Consider the following 21,612-nt stretch of genomic DNA (forward strand, 5'->3'; position numbering starts at 1 on the left):
TCTGTGACCACAACTCACCACTCAGCATTAACAGCAAACCTCTTGATCGCTCCTGGCGCTCACTCGTATCTGCTCTGTGTCAGTGTTTGGCGTCCAACTATGCAGGGGGGGGGTGTGTCCGCAAGTGTGTGTGATCACGTCGTCGTGTCTATCCAATCAACACTGCAGAGTGAAAAGGCTGGGTCCGGACTCCAAAGGAAAGCGATATCTGTCAAACAGCTACCGGAGATGTTGTTCGTGAGTGCTACTGCTGCCTGTTATAGTAAAGGCATATGCAAAAAAGTGCAGTAGATGATCCTCCATAAAAAATAAAATAAAGTCTTTATTGAACAATAATGTTAAAAAACAGTGTAATCCAAGGGGCACATTTAAGCAGCATAAAAAAAACACAGTATCTGCTAACATGTTTCGGCCCTTAGGCTGTAATCATAGCTATCTTACCATACGCCTGTGCACTTTAAAAAGCAACAGAGTTAACCCTGATTGGTCTAAAAACAAGGGTGTGTTAATGATGGAAATATCTCACTGACAAAGTCTGAAAATTTAAAGTGCTAATCAATTTTAAAACTCTAATGCTGTAGAGAGAGAGAAACACACAAAGCTTTATAAAATAAGAAGATAAAGCTAAATAGTAACTATATAGAAACTATATGGTATATAGAGATATAACTTCACATATGTGTAATATGGACCTTACTTTAAATTTATATACGCCCAAAAAAAGTGCAGATGTAACACACAAATGCATATTCAAAAAACACACAAAAGAGAATAGTCTCTAACAATACATTAAATAAGTTTAGATATGTATATATACCCTAAGTACTAAGTGAATAGATAAATACCGAAATATGCACAAAACATCACATACATCAATAGTGTTATTAATGAATGTATATTCCGATCTCTTGAAATTTGGAAAAATTATGCACAATATAAGTATGAATTCATATACTCAAAATGAAAAAATATATTACAAACTACAAAATACTTCAATAGATTAATGAGGGAGTAATGTAGACATGGACACTTATCAAAGAGGTAAATATCGAGATTCAGATTGATAACGATGGATGACATTATAGGTGAAACAGCTACAGTTCGCATAAAGTAAACCTTTGGATACAGATGAGGGAGAATCTCTCAAGATTTATTATCAAATGCAAAGTTAACTGCATCAGAACAAACACAACCTAGTGTGCATATATACATATACTGTATATCAATCTATACATAATCATGCACAAGGTACAATGTCCCGTGCGAGATAAAGTATATATGTATATACAAACATAAAAAGGATGTCTGTATAAATAAATAAATAAAAACATATCCTGGGCACATCATAGATAATAGAGGAGAGATCAGGGAGTGACCGCTGAGGAAGAGGGCGATGCATATTACTGCCAATGATTAATTAGATCATATTCAGAATTTAGGCCTGTTGGCACACAAGTCTGAAGATTAAATATCCAATACATTTCCCTCCTCTTCCTCAGCAGCTTATCCCTGTCTCCTCCCATTGGTGGACATAATACACGTTCGATAGCCTGCCATCTCGGAGTGTGTACATTTTTCTGGTGACAGTTAGCAAAGTGTTGAACAAGGGCTGTAGTAGCCTGTCCTGCCTGTATTGTTGATAGATAATTACGTATTCTTACTTTTATCTCATTAGTCGTTAGACCCACATACTGCAAATGACATGCTGTGCAGGTCAACACATCAATAACGTATGATAACGTGCATTTAAGACAGCTTTCAATGGGAAATGTTTCACCTGTACTCTCTGATTTAAATATGTTAAATGGTAGGACATATTCACACACCCTACACTTACTTAACATTTGAAAATTCCCTTATGAATAAGCCAAGAGCTTTTAGTTTTATCTAAAATTGGGAGTACTGTTGGGGACAACATATTGCCCAATGTAACAGTTCTTCTATATGAGCAACGAAGGCCCCTAGAAATACACTGTTCTAGCTTGTCGTCTGCTGCCAAAAACTTGAAGTGCTGTTTAACAATATTACATATTTCAGCATATTCATTACTATATTCCGTCACGAAAGTTACACCCCTGTGATCATTATTAGCACGTTTAGTTGTATGTATCAATTGTTTCCTATTAATTTGATCAATTTGCTTTTTAGCCTTAGAAATTACACTCTCTTGATATCCTCTATTTCTAAGTCTTGAACTCAAATCTTTTGACTGCTGTTTATATACACTATCTGATGTACAGTTACGCTTATCTCTGATAAACTGGCCCTTTGCCACCGCAAACGGAATATGTCTGGGGTGGCAACTCTTACCATGCAAAAGGGGATTGCCAGCAATGGGCTTACGGTAGATTTTAGTGTAAATATTCCCTTCCTTGATTCCAGTCAGAGTAATGTCTAAAAAGTGTATAGTATTGTCACTTAATTCACTGGGGAATTGTAATCCTATCGCATTTGAATTGATATATTCGACAAATGATGCAAAAGCCCCCATTGCTGTCCCACGTCTCTGGAGATAGAAAGCACCCTCAAAACAAAAGAAATTGTGAGTGAGCAAATATCTCAACACTCTGAGAATATATTCCTGGAACTCACTAGAATAGTTTGAATAAAATTCAAGAAAAAATGCAATAGCTTCTAAACCTTCCATATGAAGAATTGAGGAATAAAGGGCCACTACATCAATAGTGGCCCATTTACAGGTGTTACAATTCAAATTCAAGTTCTCTAAGGTATTTATGACATATTTATGACATGTTTCTTGATCATAGAACTTTGGAGTTCGTAGTTGTGGATAATCCAGTAGTGCCCATCTTCCACCATCTGCCCAAGATACATAAATCCCTCACTGAGGTAAAAGGACGCCCTATCGTTAGTGGCATCCATTCTCTAACTGAAGATGTTTCACAGTGGATTGATAGTCTTTTACAGCCATTAGTCCTTAAAGGGACATTAAACCTACATTTTTTCTTTCATGATTCAGATAGAGTATACCATTTTAAACAACTTTCTAATTTACTTCTATTATCTAATTTGCTTCATTCTCTTGATATTCTTTCCTGAAAAGAATATCTAGATAGGCTCAGTAGCTTATGATTGGTGGCTGCGCATAGATGCCTCATGTGATTGGCTCACCAATGTGCATTGCTATTTCTTTAACAAAGGATATCTAAAGATTGCAGCAAATTAGATAATAGAAGTAAATTGGAATGATGTTTAGAAATGTATTCTCTTTCTGAATCATTAAAGAGAAAATGTGGGTTTAATGGCCCTTTAACCTACACAGCTATATTCAAGACACTAAATATGTCATAAATACCTTAGAGAACTTGAATTGGAATTGTAACACCTGTAAATGGGCCACTATTGATGTAGTGGCCCTTTATTCCTCAATTCTTCATAGGGAAGGTTTAGAAGCTATTGCAGTTTTTCTTGAATTTTATTCAAACTATTCTAGTGAGTTCCAGGAATATATTCTCAGAGTGTTGAGATATTTGCTCACTCACAATATCTTTTGTTTTGAGGGTGCTTTCTATCTCCAGAGACATGGGACAGCAATGGGGGCCAAGTTTGCCTCCTCCTATGCCAACCTGTTTATGGGTTGGTGGGAGCTGTCCCACGTCTATGGAGATAGAAATCCCTTCAGAAGCTCTATCATCTATAATGGAAGATTCATTGATGATTTGCTCTTGATTTGGCAGGGTTCTACAGTAGATTTTGCATCATTTGTCGAATATATCAATTCAAATGCGATAGGATTACAATTCACCAGTGAATTAAGGGACAATACTATACACTTTTTAGACATTACTCTGACTGGAACAAAGGAAGGGAAAATTTACACTGAAATCTACCGTAAGCCCATTGCTGGCAATGCCCTTTTGCATGGTAAGAGTTGCCACCCCAGACATGTTCCGTTTGCGGCGGCAAAGGACCAGTTTATCAGAGTTAAGCGTAACTGTACATCAGATAGTGTATATAAACAGCAGTCAAAAGATTTGAGTTCAGAACTTAGAAATAGAGGATATCAAGAGAGTGTAATTTCTAAGGCTAAAAAGCAAGTTGATCAAATGAATAGGAAACAATTGATACATACAACTAAACGTGCTAATAATGATCACAGGGGTGTTACTTTTGTAACAGAATATAGTAATGAATATGCTGAAATATGTAATATTGTTAAACAGCACTTCAAGTTTTTGGCAGCAGACGACAAGCTAGAACAGTGTATTTCTAGGGGCCTTCGTTGCTCATATAGAAGAACTGTTACATTGGGCAATATGTTGTCCCCAACAGTACTCCCAATTTTGGATAAAACTAAAAGCTATTGACTTATTCATAAGGGAATTTTCAAATGTTTAAGTAAGTGTAGGGTGTGTGAATATGTCCTACCATTTAACATATTTAAATCAGAGAGTACAGGTGAAACATTTCCCTTTGAAAGCTGCCTTAAATGCACCTCATCATACGTTATTTATGTGTTGACCTGCACAGCATGTCATTTGCAGTATGTGGGTCTAACGACTTATGAGATAAAAGTAAGAATACGAAATCATCTATCAACAATACAGGCAGGACAGGCTACTACAGCCCTTGTTCAACACTTTGCTAACTGTCACCAGAAAAATGTACACACTCCGAGATGGCAGGCTATCGAACGTGTATTATGTCCGCCAAGGGGAGGAGACAGGGATAAGCTGCTGAGGAAGAGGGAAATGTATTGGATATTTAAACTTCAGACTCGTGGGCCAACAGGCCTAATTTCTGAATATGATCTAATTAATCATTGGCAGTAATATGCATCGCCCTCTTCCTCAGCGGTCACTCCCTGATCTCTCCTCTATTATCTATGATGTGCCCAGGATATGTTTTTTAATTTATTTATACAGACATCCTCTTATGTTTGTATATACATATATACTTTATCTCGCACGGGACATTGTACCTTGTGCATGATTATGTATAGATTGATATACAGTATATGTATATATGCACACTATGTTGTGTTTGTTCTAATGCACTTAACTTTGCATTTGATAATAAATCTTGAGAGATTTTCCCTCATCTGTATCCAAAGGTTTACTTTATGCGAACAGTAACTCTTTCACCTATAATGTCATCCATCATTATAAATCTGAATCTCGATATTTATCTCTTTGATAAGTGTCCATGTCTGCATTACTCCCTCATTAATCTATTGAAGTATTTTGTAGTTTGTAATATATTTTTTCATTTTGAGTATATGAATTCATACTTATATTGTGCATAATTTTTCCAAATTTCAAGAGATTGGAATTGTATGTGATGTTTTGTGCATATTTGGGTATTCATCTATTCACTTAGGCCTAGATTTAGAGTTGGGCGGTAGCCGTCAAAACCAGCGTTAGAGGCTCCTAACGCTGGTTTTTACCGCCCTCTGGTATTTGGAGTCAGTCATTAAAGGGTCTAACGCTCACTTTTCAGCCGCGACTTTTCCATACCGCAGATCCCCTTACGTCAATTGCGTATCCTATCTTTTCAATGGGATCTTTCTAACGCCGGTATTTAGAGTCTTGGCTGAAGTGAGCGTTAGAAATCTAACGACAAAACTCCAGCCGCAGAAAAAAGTCAGTAGTTAAGAGCTTTCTGGGCTAACGCCGGTTTATAAAGCTCTTAACTACTGTGCTCTAAAGTACACTAACACCCATAAACTACCTATGTACCCCTAAACCGAGGTCCCCCCACATCGCCGCCACTCTATAAAAATTTTTTAACCCCTAATCTGACGACCGCCATCTATGTTATACTTATGTACCCCTAATCTGCTGCCCCTAACACCGCCGACCCCTATATTATATTTATTAACCCCTAACCTGCCCCCCACAACGTCGCCGCCAGCTACCTACAATAATTAATCCCTAATCTGCCGACCGCAAAGCGCCGCTACCTACGTTATCCTTATGTACCCCTAATCTGCTGCCCCTAAAACTGCCGACCCCTATATTATATTTATTAACCCCTAACCTGCCCCCACAGCGTCGCCGCCAGCTACCTACAATAATTAACCCCTAATCTGCCGACCGCAAAGCGCCGCTACCTACGTTATCCTTATGTACCCCTAATCTGCTGCCCCTAACACCGCCGACCCCTATATTATATTTATTAACCCCTAATCTGCCCCCCTCAAAATCGACTCCACCTGCCTACACTTATTAACCCCTAATCTGCCGAGCGGACCGCACCGCTACTATAATAAAGTTATTAACCCCTAATCCGCCTCACTCCCGCCTCAATAACCCTATAATAAATAGTATTAACCCCTAATCTGCCCTCCCTAACATCGCCGACACCTAACTTCAATTATTAACCCCTAATCTGCCAACCGAATCTCGCCGCTACTGTAATAAATGGATTAACCCCTAAAACTAAATCTAACCCTAACACCCCCCTAAGTTAAATATAATTTTATTCTATCAAAATAAATTAACTCTTATTAAATAAATTATTCCTATTTAAAGCTAAATACTTACCTGTAAAATAAACCCTAATATAGCTACAATATAAATTATAATTATATTATAGCTATTTTAGAATTTATATTTATTTTACAGGTAACTTTGTATTTATTTTAACCAGGTACAATAGCTATTAAATATTTAAGAACTATTTAATAGCTAAACTAGTTAAAATAATTACAAAATTACCTGTAAAATAAATCTTAACCTAAGTTACAATTAAACCTAACACTACACTATCAATAAATAAATTAAATAAAATACCTACAATTACCTACAATTAAACCTAACACTACACTATCAATACATTAATTAAATACAATACCTACAAATAACTACAATTAAATAAACTAACTAAAGTACAAAAAATAAAAAAGAACTAAGTTACAAAAAATAAAAAAATATTTACAAACATTAGAAAAATATTACAACAATTTTAAACTAATTACACCTACTCTAAGCCCCCTAATGAAATTACAAAGCCCCCCAAAATAAAAAAATGCCATACCCTATTCTAAATTAAAAAAGTTCAAAGCTCTTTTACCTTACCAGCCCTGAACAGGGCCCTTTGCGGGGCATGCCCCAAGAAATTCAGCTCTTTTGCCTGTAAAAAAACACATACAATACCCCCCCCCAACATTACAACCCACCACCCACATACCCCTAATCTAACCCAAACCCACTTAAATAAACCTAATACTAAGCCCCTGAAGATCTTCCTACCTTATCTTCACCTCACCGGGTATCACCGATCGGTCCTGGCTCCAAAATCTTCATCCAACCCAAGCGGGGGCTGGCGATCCATAATCCTGCGGCTGAAGAGGTCCAGAAGAGGCTCCAAAGTCTTCATCCTATCCGGGAAGAAGAGGCGATCCAGATCGACAACCATCTTGATGCAAGCGGCATCTTCTATCTTCATCCGATGAGGAACGGCTCCATCGTGAAGACCTCCAGCGCGGATCAATCTTCTTCCGACGACGTCCAACTGAAGAATGAAGGTTCCTTTAAGGGACGTCATCCAAGATGGCGTCCCTCGAATTCCGATTGGCTGATAGGATTCTATCAGCCAATCGGAATTAAGGTAGGAAAATTCTGATTGGCTGATGGAATCAGCCAATCAGAATCAAGTTCAATCCGATTGGCTGATCCGATCAGCCAATCAGATTGAGCTCGCATTCTATTGGCTGATCGGAACAGCCAATAGAATGCGAGCTCAATCTGATTGGCTGATCGGATCAAGATAGTAAAGATTGTACGAATGTGTAAGTCTCCAGCGCCAATGAGTGTACTGCTTTAGCTCCTATAGGCAAGATCTCTTGACCAGATCTTATAAATGAACAAACAATTAAGGCTAGAAGGAGCGCTGAGGAAACCTCAAATAGGAGTCTCTGCTAAGTAGAGTCAAAGAGGATTGGTAGGAATTATACTTCAAAATTGTACATATTTATTTGACAACAATTTTATATTTAAAAACAATGATAATAACCATTGGACAATTTCAAACCTCTAAATAACATCTGTTTACAAGTAATATAACCAGTTGCGAAAATTAAATCACAAAATGTTAAATCACAGAAGTGTGTTCGTGAAAAAATGAAAAAATGTGAAATTCAAAAATACTCAAAAATACTCAAAAGTACTCAATAATACTCGATATGAAAAAATAAAAAATAAAATTAAGCTGGGTGCAATTGCTCCAAAAATGTGTCTTACAGACTTACACTGGTATAACGGCTCAGGTCCCTATCTGGTGAGTATATTACCATTTTTAGCCACTTGTAGTAGCTTTATTGCACTATATATTTTTATTTTTATTCAGGATAATGAAGACATAATGGAACATTAGGAACATTAGGAGTCAATCATTACCAACAGCACCCCACAAAAGTATATATTTGGACACATACCATTACCTAGAAGATTTTTGGATTCAAATACAGGAAACTACTCATAACTAACTTTTCATAACTTTCCACAACGTATATACAAATCTCACCAAATTCACAATTTTTCACAATACCACTCACAAGGAATTTAACTTTAAGACTTTAAGACTTATAAGGTGTACACCTATTTTTTGATATTTTTTGATATTTTTGTTTTTTCCACTCTCTTTTTTATAAAGAACAGACACATTTTTGGAGCAATTGCACCCAGCTTAATTTTATTTTTTATTTTTTTCATATCGAGTATTATTGAGTACTTTTGAGTATTTTTGAGTATTTTTGAATTTCACATTTTTTCATTTTTTCACGAACACACTTCTGTGATTTAACATTTTGTGATTTAATTTTCGCAACCGGTTATATTACTTGTAAACAGATGTTATTTAGAGGTTTGAAATTGTCCAATGGTTATTATCATTGTTTTTAAATATAAAATTGTTGTCAAATAAATATGTACAATTTTGAAGTATAATTCCTACCAATCCTCTTTGACTCTACTTAGCAGAGACTCCTATTTGAGGTTTCCTCAGCGCTCCTTCTAGCCTTAATTGTTTGGCTGATCGGATCAGCCAATCGGATTGAACTTGATTCTGATTGGCTGATTCCATCAGCCAATCAGAATTTTCCTACCTTAATTCCGATTGGCTGATAGAATACTATCAGCCAATCGGAATTCGAGGGACGCCATCTTGGATGACGTCCCTTAAAGGAACCGCCATTCTTCAGTTGGACGTTGTCGGAAGAAGATTGATCCGCGCTGGAGGTCTTCACGATGGAGCCGTTCCTCATCGGATGAAGATAGAAGATGCCGCTTGGATCAAGATGGTTGCCGGTCTGGATCGCCTCTTCTTCCCTGATAGGATGAAGACTTTGGAGCCTCTTCTGGACCTCTTCAGCCGCAGGATTATGGATCGCTAGCCCCCGCTTGGGTTGGATGAAGATTTTGGAGCCAGGACCGATCGGTGATACCCGGTGAGGTGAAGATAAGGTAGGAAGATCTTCAGGGGCTTAGTGTTAGGTTTATTTAAGGGGGGTTTGGGTTAGATTAGGGGTATGTGGGTGGTGAGTTGTAATGTTGGGGGGGGGGGGGGTATTGTATGTGTTATTTTACAGGCAAAAGAGCTGAATTTCTTGGGGCATGCCCCGCAAAGGGCCCTGTTCAGGGCTGGTAAGGTAAAAGAGCTTTGAACTTTTTTAATTTAGAATAGGGTAGGGCATTTTTTTATTTTGGGGGGCTTTGTAATTTCATTAGGGGGCTTAGAGTAGGTGTAATTAGTTTAAAATTGTTGTAATATTTTTCTAATGTTTGTAAATATTTTTTTATTTTTTGTAACTTAGTTCTTTTTTATTTTTTGTACTTTAGTTAGTTTATTTAATTGTAGTTATTTGTAGGTATTGTATTTAATTAATTAATGTATTGATAGTGTAGTGTTAGGTTTAATTGTAGGTAATTATAGGTATTTTATTTAATTTATTTATTGATAGTGTAGTGTTAGGTTTAATTGTAATTTAGGTTAGGATTTATTTTACAGGTAATTTTGTAATTATTTTAACTATTTTAGCTATTAAATAGTTCTTAACTATTTAATAGCTATTGTACCTGGTTAAAATAAATACAAAGTTACCTGTAAAATAAATATAAATCCTAAAATAGCTATAATATAATTATAATTTATATTGTAGCTATATTAGGGTTTATTTTACAGGTAAGTATTTAGCTTTAAATAGGAATAATTTATTTAATAAGAGTTAATTTATTTCGTTAGATTTAAATTATATTTAATTTAGGGGGGTGTTAGGGTTAAAGTTAGACTTAGCTTTAGGGGTTAATAAATTTATTAGAGTAGCGGTGAGCTCCTGTCGGCAGATTAGGGGTTAATAAGTGTAGTTAGGTGGAGGCGACGTTGGGGGTGGCAGACTAGGGGTTAATAAATATAGGGGTCGGCGATGTTAGGGCAGCAGATTAGGGGTACACAGAGATAATGTAGGTGGCGGGGGTGTACGGAGCGGCAGATTAGGGGTTAAAAATAATATGCAGGGTCAGCGATAGCGGGGGCGGCAGATTAGGGGTTAATAAGTGTAAGGTTAGGGGTGTTTAGACTCGGGGTACATGTTAGAGTGTTAGGTGCAGACTTAGAAGCTGTTTCCACATAGAAAACAATGGGGCTGCGTTAGCAGCTGAACGCGGCTTTTTTGCAGGTGTTAGGGTTTTTTTCAGCTCAAACAGCCCCATTGTTTTCTATGAGGGAATCGTGCACGAGCACGTTTTTGAAGCTGGCCGCGTCCATAAGCACCGCTGGTATCGAGAGTTGAAGTTGCGGTAAATATGCTATACGCTCCTTTTTTGGAGCCTAACGCAGCCATTCTGTGAACTCTAAATACCAGCGGTATTTAAAAGGTGCGGCCAGAAAAAAGCATGCGTAGCTAACGCACCCCTTTGGCCGCAGAACTCTAAATCTAGGCGTATGTACTTAGGGTATATTTACATATCCAAACTTATTTAATGTATTGTTAGAGACTATTCTCTTTTGTGTGTTGTTTGAATATGCATTTGTATGTTACATCTGCACTTTTTTTTGGCCTTATATAAATTTAAAGTAAGGTCCATATTACACATATGTGAAGTTATATCTCATTCTCTATATACCATATAGTTTCTATATAGTTACTATTTAGCTTTATCTTCTTATTTTATAAAACGTTGTGTGTTTCTCTCTCTCTACAGCATTAGAGTTTTAAAATTGATTAGCACTTTAAATTTTCAGACTTTGTCAGTGAGATATTTCCATCATTAACACACCCTTGTTTTTAGACCAATCAGGGTTAACTCTGTTGCTTTTTAAAGTGCACAGGCGTATGGTAAGATAGCTATGATTACGGCCTAAGGGCCGAAACATGTTAGCAGATACTGTGTTTTTTTGATGCTGCTTAAATGTGTCCCTTGGATTACACTGTTTTTTAACATTATTGTTCAATAAAGACTTTATTTTTATGGAGGATCATCTACTGCATAATATATATATATATATATATATATATATATATATATATATATATATATATATATATATATATATATATGTGTGCAGATACATATTTACACATATAAACACATAAATACACTTATACAGACATGTATATTGCACATATATACACACTTAGACATATATATATATATATATATATATATATATATGTTTATATATAGTTTGTAGCCATTTCCTTTCAATCACTATGCCATATCCCTTTTTAACCCATTTCATTTTTTTTCAAAATGAAACATTTTTTATTATAAATTTGTATGTGTGAGTGTAATACATTATTTTAATATGTTTACATGTGTTTTGTGAAGCTTTTATTTTAATCCTTACACTTTACTTCAAGTCTCAGGCCACGCTAATTCTTCTAGCGTTACTTGGGCTTTCGCTCGAGTGCAACCCTTAACGTTTAAATTGTGATATCAGCAATATTTAGCGAGGTTGCAATATCCATTGAAAGTACAGAATGCACTAGGATGATGTTGGACGCTCTAAACCTTCTCTGGAAAATCTGTTTGACCATTGACTTGTAATATTATGCTATTGTGGCCCGCACTGTCATTAGGGCTCCACTTGTAATCTGGACCAATGTGTGGTGTAATTTCAATATATTTCTTATTTATTACATTAAATACATCCTATTATACCTAGTTACGATAGCTTGCGTTTTGCTATTCCCCAAATATTGTTGTTTTTTTGTTTGTTTTTTTCAATTTAGTATTTTCTTTTTCAAGGATGTTTGGATAAAAATGATACTGTAATGTTTAATTGAAGTCTAAATGCTATTGTACAATCAATAGTACAGTTCTCTGCACAACAACACAATCCTACCATTCTGCTCATACACATCAAGTGGCTTTACAATCATTCTGTAATATTGACAACATGCACTGCGGAATCTGTTGGCGCTCTACAAATAACCAATAATAATAATAATAATAATAATAATACATGCCATTTCTGTTTTATGTTTAGACTTACTTTGTGCAGGTCAGACTTTGTTTTTTTTTATATGATACGTGGTTCTTATATCAATTGTGTGGCTTCTGTATATGTATACAGATAGCTTTGCACTCTTATTAATTACATTGGTTTTAGCCACTAGATGGGTTGCCATGACAATGAATGTCATGCTATGCACTGGTTCCTTAATGACCAGCAAGGGTAACTTGATTCTTATCATAAATGTTTCATTTTTAGATACTTACTGGTATTTTAACAAATTCATATTAATTAAGTGATAATTTGGGGCAGAAAAACATGTTCTTTATGCAAACAGAATAAAACAAAAAACAACACACAAGTTACACATGCTAACCCTAAAACCTTCATGAAGCACATCCCCCCAAGAACATTGAACATTCATTTAAATTTGTTATAAGCTCAGCAGTGAAGAAATACATATTTCAGTTTAGATTCCAGAGGAGGGTAGATGACATTGCTATAGAATGAAAATACTGGATACACATTTCTTGAAATGAACTATACAATATCATCACTATTATTTGAAATATGAAAAAAAAATGTTCACAAAATTAATATTTCTGTAATGATTATAATTTGTTTATTACCCTATAAGATAATGCAGGTTATGGGGTACAGGGCATAGACGGTGAGTCACACCATTCATAACCCAAGGGTAGAAGCATTTGTCTACAATTTGATCAACTTTTTGTTGACATAAGCTGGTGACTGTTATATTGTGTATTGATATTATTAACAATAGAACATTTAAGCATCATGATTTCCTTTAGAGAGGAATACAAAATATTCTCTTTCACTCTTTCCACTCATATGAGACATGCTACTGCCCTTAACGATGAGATGAAGTGGAGGTACTTACTCAAAAAAGAGTCTTACTCAAAACCCTTGGGGCGAGATTACATATACGGTGTAGGTTTCAGCGTAACTGCTGAAACCCATGCCGCCCGTAAGTTCACCTTGCACATCGGGTTAATCTCATATACGGTGCCGGCAGATCATATACTGCTGTAAGTTGGATAAACCGGCAACGTAAAGAAATGTGAGGGAATAGACATATCTGGAGTTGCCAGTGACTCACGGCGGTTTATAAACTGCCAGCGCCTAAGAAAAAAAAAGTTAAAACACCAGTAAAAGTCTAACCCTATATCCTCCATCCCCCCACATCGCAACTAATAATAAAATGTATTAACCTCTAAACTGCCATCCCCCCACATTGCAACTAATAATAAAATGTATTAACCTCTAAACCACCATCCCCCCACATCGCAACTAATAATAAAATGTATTAACCTCTAAACTGCCATCCCCCCACATTGCAACTAATTATAAAATGTATTAACCTCTAAACTGCCATCCCCCCACAACGCAATCCACCTATTTAAACTAATAACCCCTAAACCGCCCCCCCACAACGCAAAGTACCTAATTACCCTATTAACCCGTAATCCATCAACCCCCCACATCACAAACTACCTATTAAAACTTTTAACCCCTAATCCGCCAACCCGCACAAAGCAATCTACCTAATCAACCTATTTACCCCTAAACCGCCATGCCCCCACAACACAAAGTATTAATCTAATCCCTAAGCCCCCTAACCTAACACCCCCTAAATTAACCCCAATTTCATAAAATAAAAAAAACATAATTTATGTAAAAACTTACCTGATAAATTAATTTCTTTCATATTGGCAAGAGTCCATGAGCTAGTGACGTATGAGATATACAATCCTACCAGGAGGGGCAAAGTTTCCCAAACCTCAAAATGCCTATAAATACACCCCTCACCACATCCACAATTCAGTTTAACAAATAGCCAAGCAGTGAGGTGATAAAGAAAGGAGTAGAAAGCATCAACAAAAGAAATTTGGAAACAATTGTGCTTTATACAAAAAATCATAACCACCATAAAAAGGGTGGGTCTCATGGACTCTTGCCAATATGAAAGAAATGAATTTATCAGGTAAGTTCTTACATAAATTATGTTTTCTTTCATGTAATTGGCAAGAGTCCATGAGCTAGTGACGTATGGGATAACAATACCCAAGATGTGGATCTCCACTCAAGAGTCACTAGAGAGGGAGGGAATAAAATAAAAACAGCCATTTTTCGCTGAAAAAATTAATCCACAACCCAAAAAAATAAGTTTATTTTCATAATTGAAAGAAAAAAAAACTTAAATCAAAAAGTAGAAGAATCAAACTGAAACAGCTGCCTCAAGAACTTTTCTACCAAAAACTGCTTCCAAAGAAGCAAATACATCAAAACGGTAGAATTTAGTAAATGTATGCAAAGAAGACCAAGCTGCTGGAGACTGATCTAGTAGAATGAGCTGTAATTCTCTGAGGCGGGGCCTAACCCGACTCCAAATAAACTTGATGAATCAAAAGTTTCAACCAAGAAGCCAAGGAAATAGCATAAGCCTTCTGACCTTTCCTAGGACCAGAAAATATAACAAATATACTGGAAGTCTTCCTGAAATCTTTAGTAGCTTCCACATAATATTTCAAAGCTCTTACCACATCCAAAGAATGTAGGGATCTTTCCAAAGAATTCTTAGGATTAGGACATAAGGAAGGGACAACAATTTCTCTATTAATGTTGTTAGAATTCACAACCTTAGGTAAAAATTGAAAAGAAGTCCGCAAAACTGCCTTATCCTGATGAAAAATCAGAAAAGGAGACTCACAAGAAAGAGCAGATAGCTCAGAAACTCTTCTAGCAGAAGAGATAGCCAAAAGGAACAACACTTTCCAAGAAAGTAGTTTAATGTCCAAAGAATGCATAGGTTCAAATGGAGGAGCCTGTAAAGCCTTCAGAACCAAATTAAAACTCCAAGGAGGAGAAATTGATTTAATGACAGGCTTAATATGAACTAAAGCCTGTACAAAACAGTGTATATCAGGAAGTATAGCAATCTTTCTGTGAAATAAAACAGAAAGAGCGGAGATTTGTCCTCTCAAGGAACTTGCAGACAAACCCTTATCCAAACCATCCTGAAGAAACTGTAAAATTCTAGGAATTTTATATGAATGCCAGGAGAATTTATGAGAAGAACACCATGAAATGCAAGTCTTCCAAACTCTATAATAAATATTTCTAGAGACAGATTTATGAGCTTGTAACATAGTATTAATCACTGAGTCAGAGAAACCTCTATGACTTAGTACTAAGCGTTCAATTTCCATACTTTCAAATTTAATGATTTGAGATCCTGACGGAAAAAACGGACCTTGAGATAGTAGGTCTGGTCGTAACGGAAGTGGCCAAGGCGGGCAACTGGACATCCGAACCAGATCCGCATACCAAAACCTGTGTGGCCATGCTGGAGCCACCAGCAACACAAATGAATGTTCCATGATGATTTTGGAGATCACTCTTGGAAGGAGAACTAGAGGCGGGAAAATGTAAGCAGGATGATAACACCAAGGAAGTGTCAGCACATCCACTGCTTCCGCCTGAACATCCCTGGACCTGGACAGGTATCTGGGAAGTTTCTTTTTTAGATGAGAGGCCATAAGATCTATCTCTGGAAGACCCCACATATGAGCAATCTGAGAAAATACATCTGGATGGAGAGACCACTCCCCTGGATGTAAAGTCTGGTGGCTGAGATAATCCGCCTCCCAATTGTCTACACCTGGGATTTGTACCACAGAGATTAGACAGGAGCTGGATTCTGCCCAAGCAAGTATCCGAGATACTTCTTTCATAGGTTGGAGACTGTGAGTCCCACCCTGATGATTGACATATGCCACTGTTGTGATATTGTCTGTCTGAAAACAAATGAATGGTTCTCTCTTTAACAAAGGCCAAAACTGAAGAGCTCTGAGAATTGCACGGAGTTCTAAAATATTTATTGGTAATCTTGCCTCTTGAGATTTCCAAACCCCTTGTGCTGTCAGAGATCCCCAAACAGCTCCCAAACCTGAAAGACTTGCATCTGTTGTGATCACAGTCCAGGTTGGCCGAACAAAAGAAGCCCCTTGAACTAAACGATGGTGATCTAACCACCATGTCAGAGAGTGTCGTACATTGGGATTTAAGGATATTAATTGTGATATCTTTGTATAATCCCTGCACCATTGGTTCAGCATACAAAGCTGTAGAGGTCTCATGTGAAAACGAGCAAAGGGGATTGTTTCCGATGCTGCAGTCATGAGACCTAAAACTTCCATGCACATAGCCACTGAAGGGAATGACTGAGACTGAAGGTACCAGCAACCAATTTTAAACATCTCTTGTCTGTTAGAGACAGATTCATGGACACTGAATCTATCTGGAAGCCTAAAAAGGTGACCCTTGTCTGAGGAATCAAGAAACTTTTTGGTAAATTGATCCTCCAACCATGTTTCCGAAGAAACAACACTAGTTGATTTGTGTGAGATTCTGCAGTACGTAAAGACTGAGCTAGTACCAAGATATTGTCCGAATAAGGAAACACTGCTCTGATTACAGAGAGTAGGGCACCCAGAACCTTTGAAAAGTTTCTTGGAGCTGTTGCTAGGCCAAATGGAAGAGCAACAAATTGGTAATGCTTGTTTAGAAAAGAGAATCTCAGAAACTGATAATGTTCTGGATGAATCGGAATATGAAGGTATGCATCCTGCAAGTCTATTGTAGACATATAATGTCCTTGCTGAACAAAAGGCAGAATAGTCCTTATAGTCACCATCTTGAAAGTTGGTACTCTTACGAAACGATTAAAAATTTTCAGATCCAGAACTGGTCTGAATAAATTTTCCATTTTTGCGACAATGAATAGATTTGAATAAAACCCCAAACCTTGTTCCTGAAGAGGAACTGGCATGATTACCCATGAAGACTCCAGGTCTGAAACACACTTCAAGAAAGCCTGAGCTTTTACTGGATTTGCTCGGATACGTGAGAGAAAAAATCTTCTCACAGGAGGTCTTACTCTGAATCCTATTTGATACTCTTGAGAGACAATGCTCTGAATCCATTGATTTTGAACAGATTTTAGCCAGATATCCTTCAAAAACCTTAATCTGCCCCCTACCAGCTGAGCTGGAATGAGGGCCGCACCTTCATGCGGACTTAGGGGCTGACTTTGGTTTCCTAAATGGCTTGGATTTATTCCAATTTGAGGAAGGCTTCCAATTGGAAGCAGATTCCTTGGGGGGAGGATTGAGTTTTTGTTCCTTATTCTGACGAAAATAACGAAAACGGTTAGAAGCCTTAGATTTACCCTTAGGTTTTTTATCCTGAGGCAGAAAAACTCCCTTTCCCCCAGTGACAGTTGAAATAATAGAATCCAACTGAGAACCAAATAAATTATTACCTTGGAAAGAAAGAGATAGTAATCTAGATTTAGATGTCATATCAGCATTCCAATATTTAAGCCACAAAGCTCTTCTAGCTAATATAGCTAAAGACATGGATCTAACATCAATTTTGATAATATAAAAAATGGCATCACAAATAAAATGATTAGCATATTGCAGTAAGCGAATAATGCTAGATAAATCAGAATGCAATTCCTGTTGCGCTAAATTCTCCAACCAGAAAGTTGATGCAGCCGCAACATCAGCCAAAGAAATTGCAGGTCTGAGACGATGACCTGAATATAAATAGGCCTTCCTTAGATAAGATTCAAGCTTCCTATCTAAAGGATCCTTAAAGGAAGTACTATCTTCCATAGGAATAGTGGTACGTTCAGCAAGAGTAGAAATAGCCCCATCAACTTTGGGGATTTTTTCCCAAAACTCTATAGATTTTGCTGGTAAAGGATACAATTTTTAAACCTTGAAGAAGTACCTGGCTTATTCCATTCCTTAGAAATCATACCAGAAATAGCCTCAGGAATAGGAAAAACCCCTGGAAAAACCACAGGAGGTTTTAAAACAGCATTTAAACATTTTTTCGACTGAACGTCAAGAGGACTGGTTACCTCAATATCCAAAGTAATTAACACTTCTTTTAATAAAGAATGCATATACTCTATTTTAAATAAATAAGTAGATTTGTCAGTGTCAATGAATGTCTGAGGAAGGATCTTCTGTATCAGATAGATCCTCATCAGAAGAGGATAAATTATTATGTTGTTGGTCATTTGAAATTTCATCAACTAAATGTGAAGTTTTAAAAGACCTTTTACGTTTATTAGAAGGTGGAAATGCAGACAAAGCCTTCAGGATAGAATCAGAAACAAATTCTTTAAAATTTACAGGTATATCATGCACATTAGAAGTTGAAGGAACTGCAACTTGCAATGTGCTATTACTGATGGATACACTATCTGCATGTAAAAGTTTATCATGACAACTATTACAAATGACATTCGGCGAAATAATTTCTACAATTTTACAACAAATGCACTTAGCTTTGGTAGAACCTATGTGTACCAGCAGAAACTTCTGAGGCAGGATCAGATTGAGACATCTTGCAAAATGTAAGAGAAAAAACAACATATAAAGCAAAATTATCTATTTCCTTAAATGACAGTTTCAGGAATGGGAAAAAAATTCAAATAGCATAGCCCTCTGATAGAGAAAAAGGCAAGAGGCAAACATCAATGGGGTATTGAAATAATGAAAATGTTTGGCGCCAAGTATGACGCACAACGTAACTTAAACTTTTTTGGCACCAAAAATAACCGGAAATGACACACTTGCGCCACTAATGACGCAACCGTGTGAAAGGTTTCGGCGTCAAGTATGAAGCCAGAAATGACGAAATTGTGTCATAGACGTATTTTTTCACGCCAAAAATATTTTCGCGCCAAGAATGACGCAATAAAGTTTAGCATTTGACGCACCCGCGGGCCTAATATCGCCCGCAATTTGCAAGAAGTAGTCAATTGAAAAAAAGACTAAACCCCAGGTAAGAAATGCATTTCTTCAAAAAAAAATTTATTTTCCCCAAATGTGAAACTGACAGTCTGCAGAAGGAAATACATGAACCTGACTCATGGCAAATATAAGTACAATACATATATTTAGAACTTTATATAATTGCATAAAGTGCCAAACCATAGCTGAGGTGTCTTAAGTAATATTAAACATACTTACCAAAAGACACCCATCCACATATAGCAGATAGCGAAACCAGTACTGAAACAGTTATCAGTAGAGGTAATGGTAAATTAAGAGTATATCGTCGATCTGAAAAGGGAGGTAGGAGATGAATCTCTATGACCGATAACAGAGAATCTATGAAATAGACCCCCGTTAGGTAAATCATCGTATTCATAAGTGATACTCCCTTCACGTCCCTCTGAGAGAAATCGGGCTTGAACAATGCTGAGAAGCGCATATCAACGTAGAAATCTTAGCACAAACTTACTTCACCACCTCCATAGGAGGCAAAGTTTGTAAAACTGAATTGTGGGTGTGGTGAGGGGTGTATTTATAGGCATTTTGAGGTTTGGGAAACTTTGCCCCTCCTGGTAGGATTGTATATCCCATACGTCACTAGCTCATGGACTCTTGCCAATTACATGAAAGAAAGACTATCTTCTAAAAAATAAATAAAAAATTACCAAAATAAAAAAGTCCTAACTTAAAATTAAAATAAAAAAATCCTAACATTACATTAAAAAAACACACCTTAAGACTAAATTAAAGTACAAAATCTAATATTACAAAAAAATCTAAAATTACAGAAAAAAATAAACGAAATTATCCAAAATAAAAAAATTAAACCTAATCTAATACCCCTATAAATACAAAAAAGCCACCCCAAAATAAAAATACCCCCTAATCTAAGAACAAACTACAAATAGCCCTTAAAAATGGCCTTTTGTAGGGCATTGCCCTGAGGAAATCAGCTCTTTTACATATTTTTTGGATGGGCATTGTTCTTAAAAGGGCAATCAGCTCTTTTGTTCTTCATTAAAAAAGAAAAAAGCCCTAATCTAAAAAAAAACCCACCCAAAAAAAATAATCTAACATTAACCCCAAAAAATGTAATCACCATTCCTGAAGTCAGGACATCCATCTTCTTCCAGGCGGAGAAAAGTCTTCATCCAGGTGGATCCATCTTCATCCATCATGGGACCATCTTCTTTCTTCTTGCCGGAGGTGCAGGGCAGTCTTCCGATGGGCGGATCCGGAGCGGTGGTCCTCCTCAGTGGCGGCAGTCATCAGCAACGTGAAGGTCCTCTTCATGTGATCGTCCACTGCACACTGAAGATTGAATACAATGTACCCCTTTTATATTGGGGTACCTTGCATTACTATTGGCCGAAATTTCAAATCAGCCAATAGGATGAGAGCTACTGAAATCCTATTGGCTGATCAAATCAGCCAATAGGATTTTAGGAGCTCTCATCCTATTGGCTAATTAGCATGATTGAGGGTGAATAACCCAAAACATTGCTGGTTGCTGTTGTGTGCCATGATGCTTAAATAAAGCAAAGATTCTTCATAAAATTTGGTGCTGTGGATTCTGTTTTGTGTGATTTGCAGGGTATTTGCAGTTGCCCCTACATCACTGACACCAGGTATAGTACTGTTTGTCACTTGGACTGTAGTTTGCGATGTGGGGGGTTGGCGGATTAGGGGTTATTAGTATAATTAGATACTTTGCGTTTTGGGTGGGTGGCGGATTAGGGGTTAATAACTTTCAGCTAGATTACAAGTTTTGCGTTATGAGTGAAAAAGCAGCGTTATGGCTCTTTTTCCCTATCGCTGGTATTACGAGTCTTGTAGGTATAGCTGTACCGCACACCTTTTTGGTCGTAATGCAACGTAACTACCGCAGCTTTCAAAAAGTCCTTTTCAATGGGGCTTCCATAGCGTTGGTATTACGAGTTTGCCTCTCCGGCCAAAAAGTGAACGGTACAGCCCATAACTACAAGATCTGTGCCGCCACCTGAAAGTCAGTAGTTATGGGTTTTACGTTACAAAGCTGTAGCATAAAACTCATAACTAATGTGTTACAAAGTACACTAACACCCATAAACTACCTATTAACCCCAAAACCGAGGCCCTCTCGCATCACAAACACTAAAATAAAATTATTAACCCCTAATCTGCAGCTCCAGACATCGGCGCCACTATAATAAACATATTAACCCCTAAACCGCCGCATCCCGCATCGCAAACACTAGTTAAATATTATTAACCCCTAATCTGCTGCACCAATGTCGTTGCCACCTACATACACTTATTAATCCCTAATCTGCTGCCC

This window comes from Bombina bombina, chromosome 1 (assembly GCF_027579735.1).
Source record: "Bombina bombina isolate aBomBom1 chromosome 1, aBomBom1.pri, whole genome shotgun sequence".
Lineage (NCBI taxonomy): Eukaryota > Metazoa > Chordata > Amphibia > Anura > Bombinatoridae > Bombina > Bombina bombina.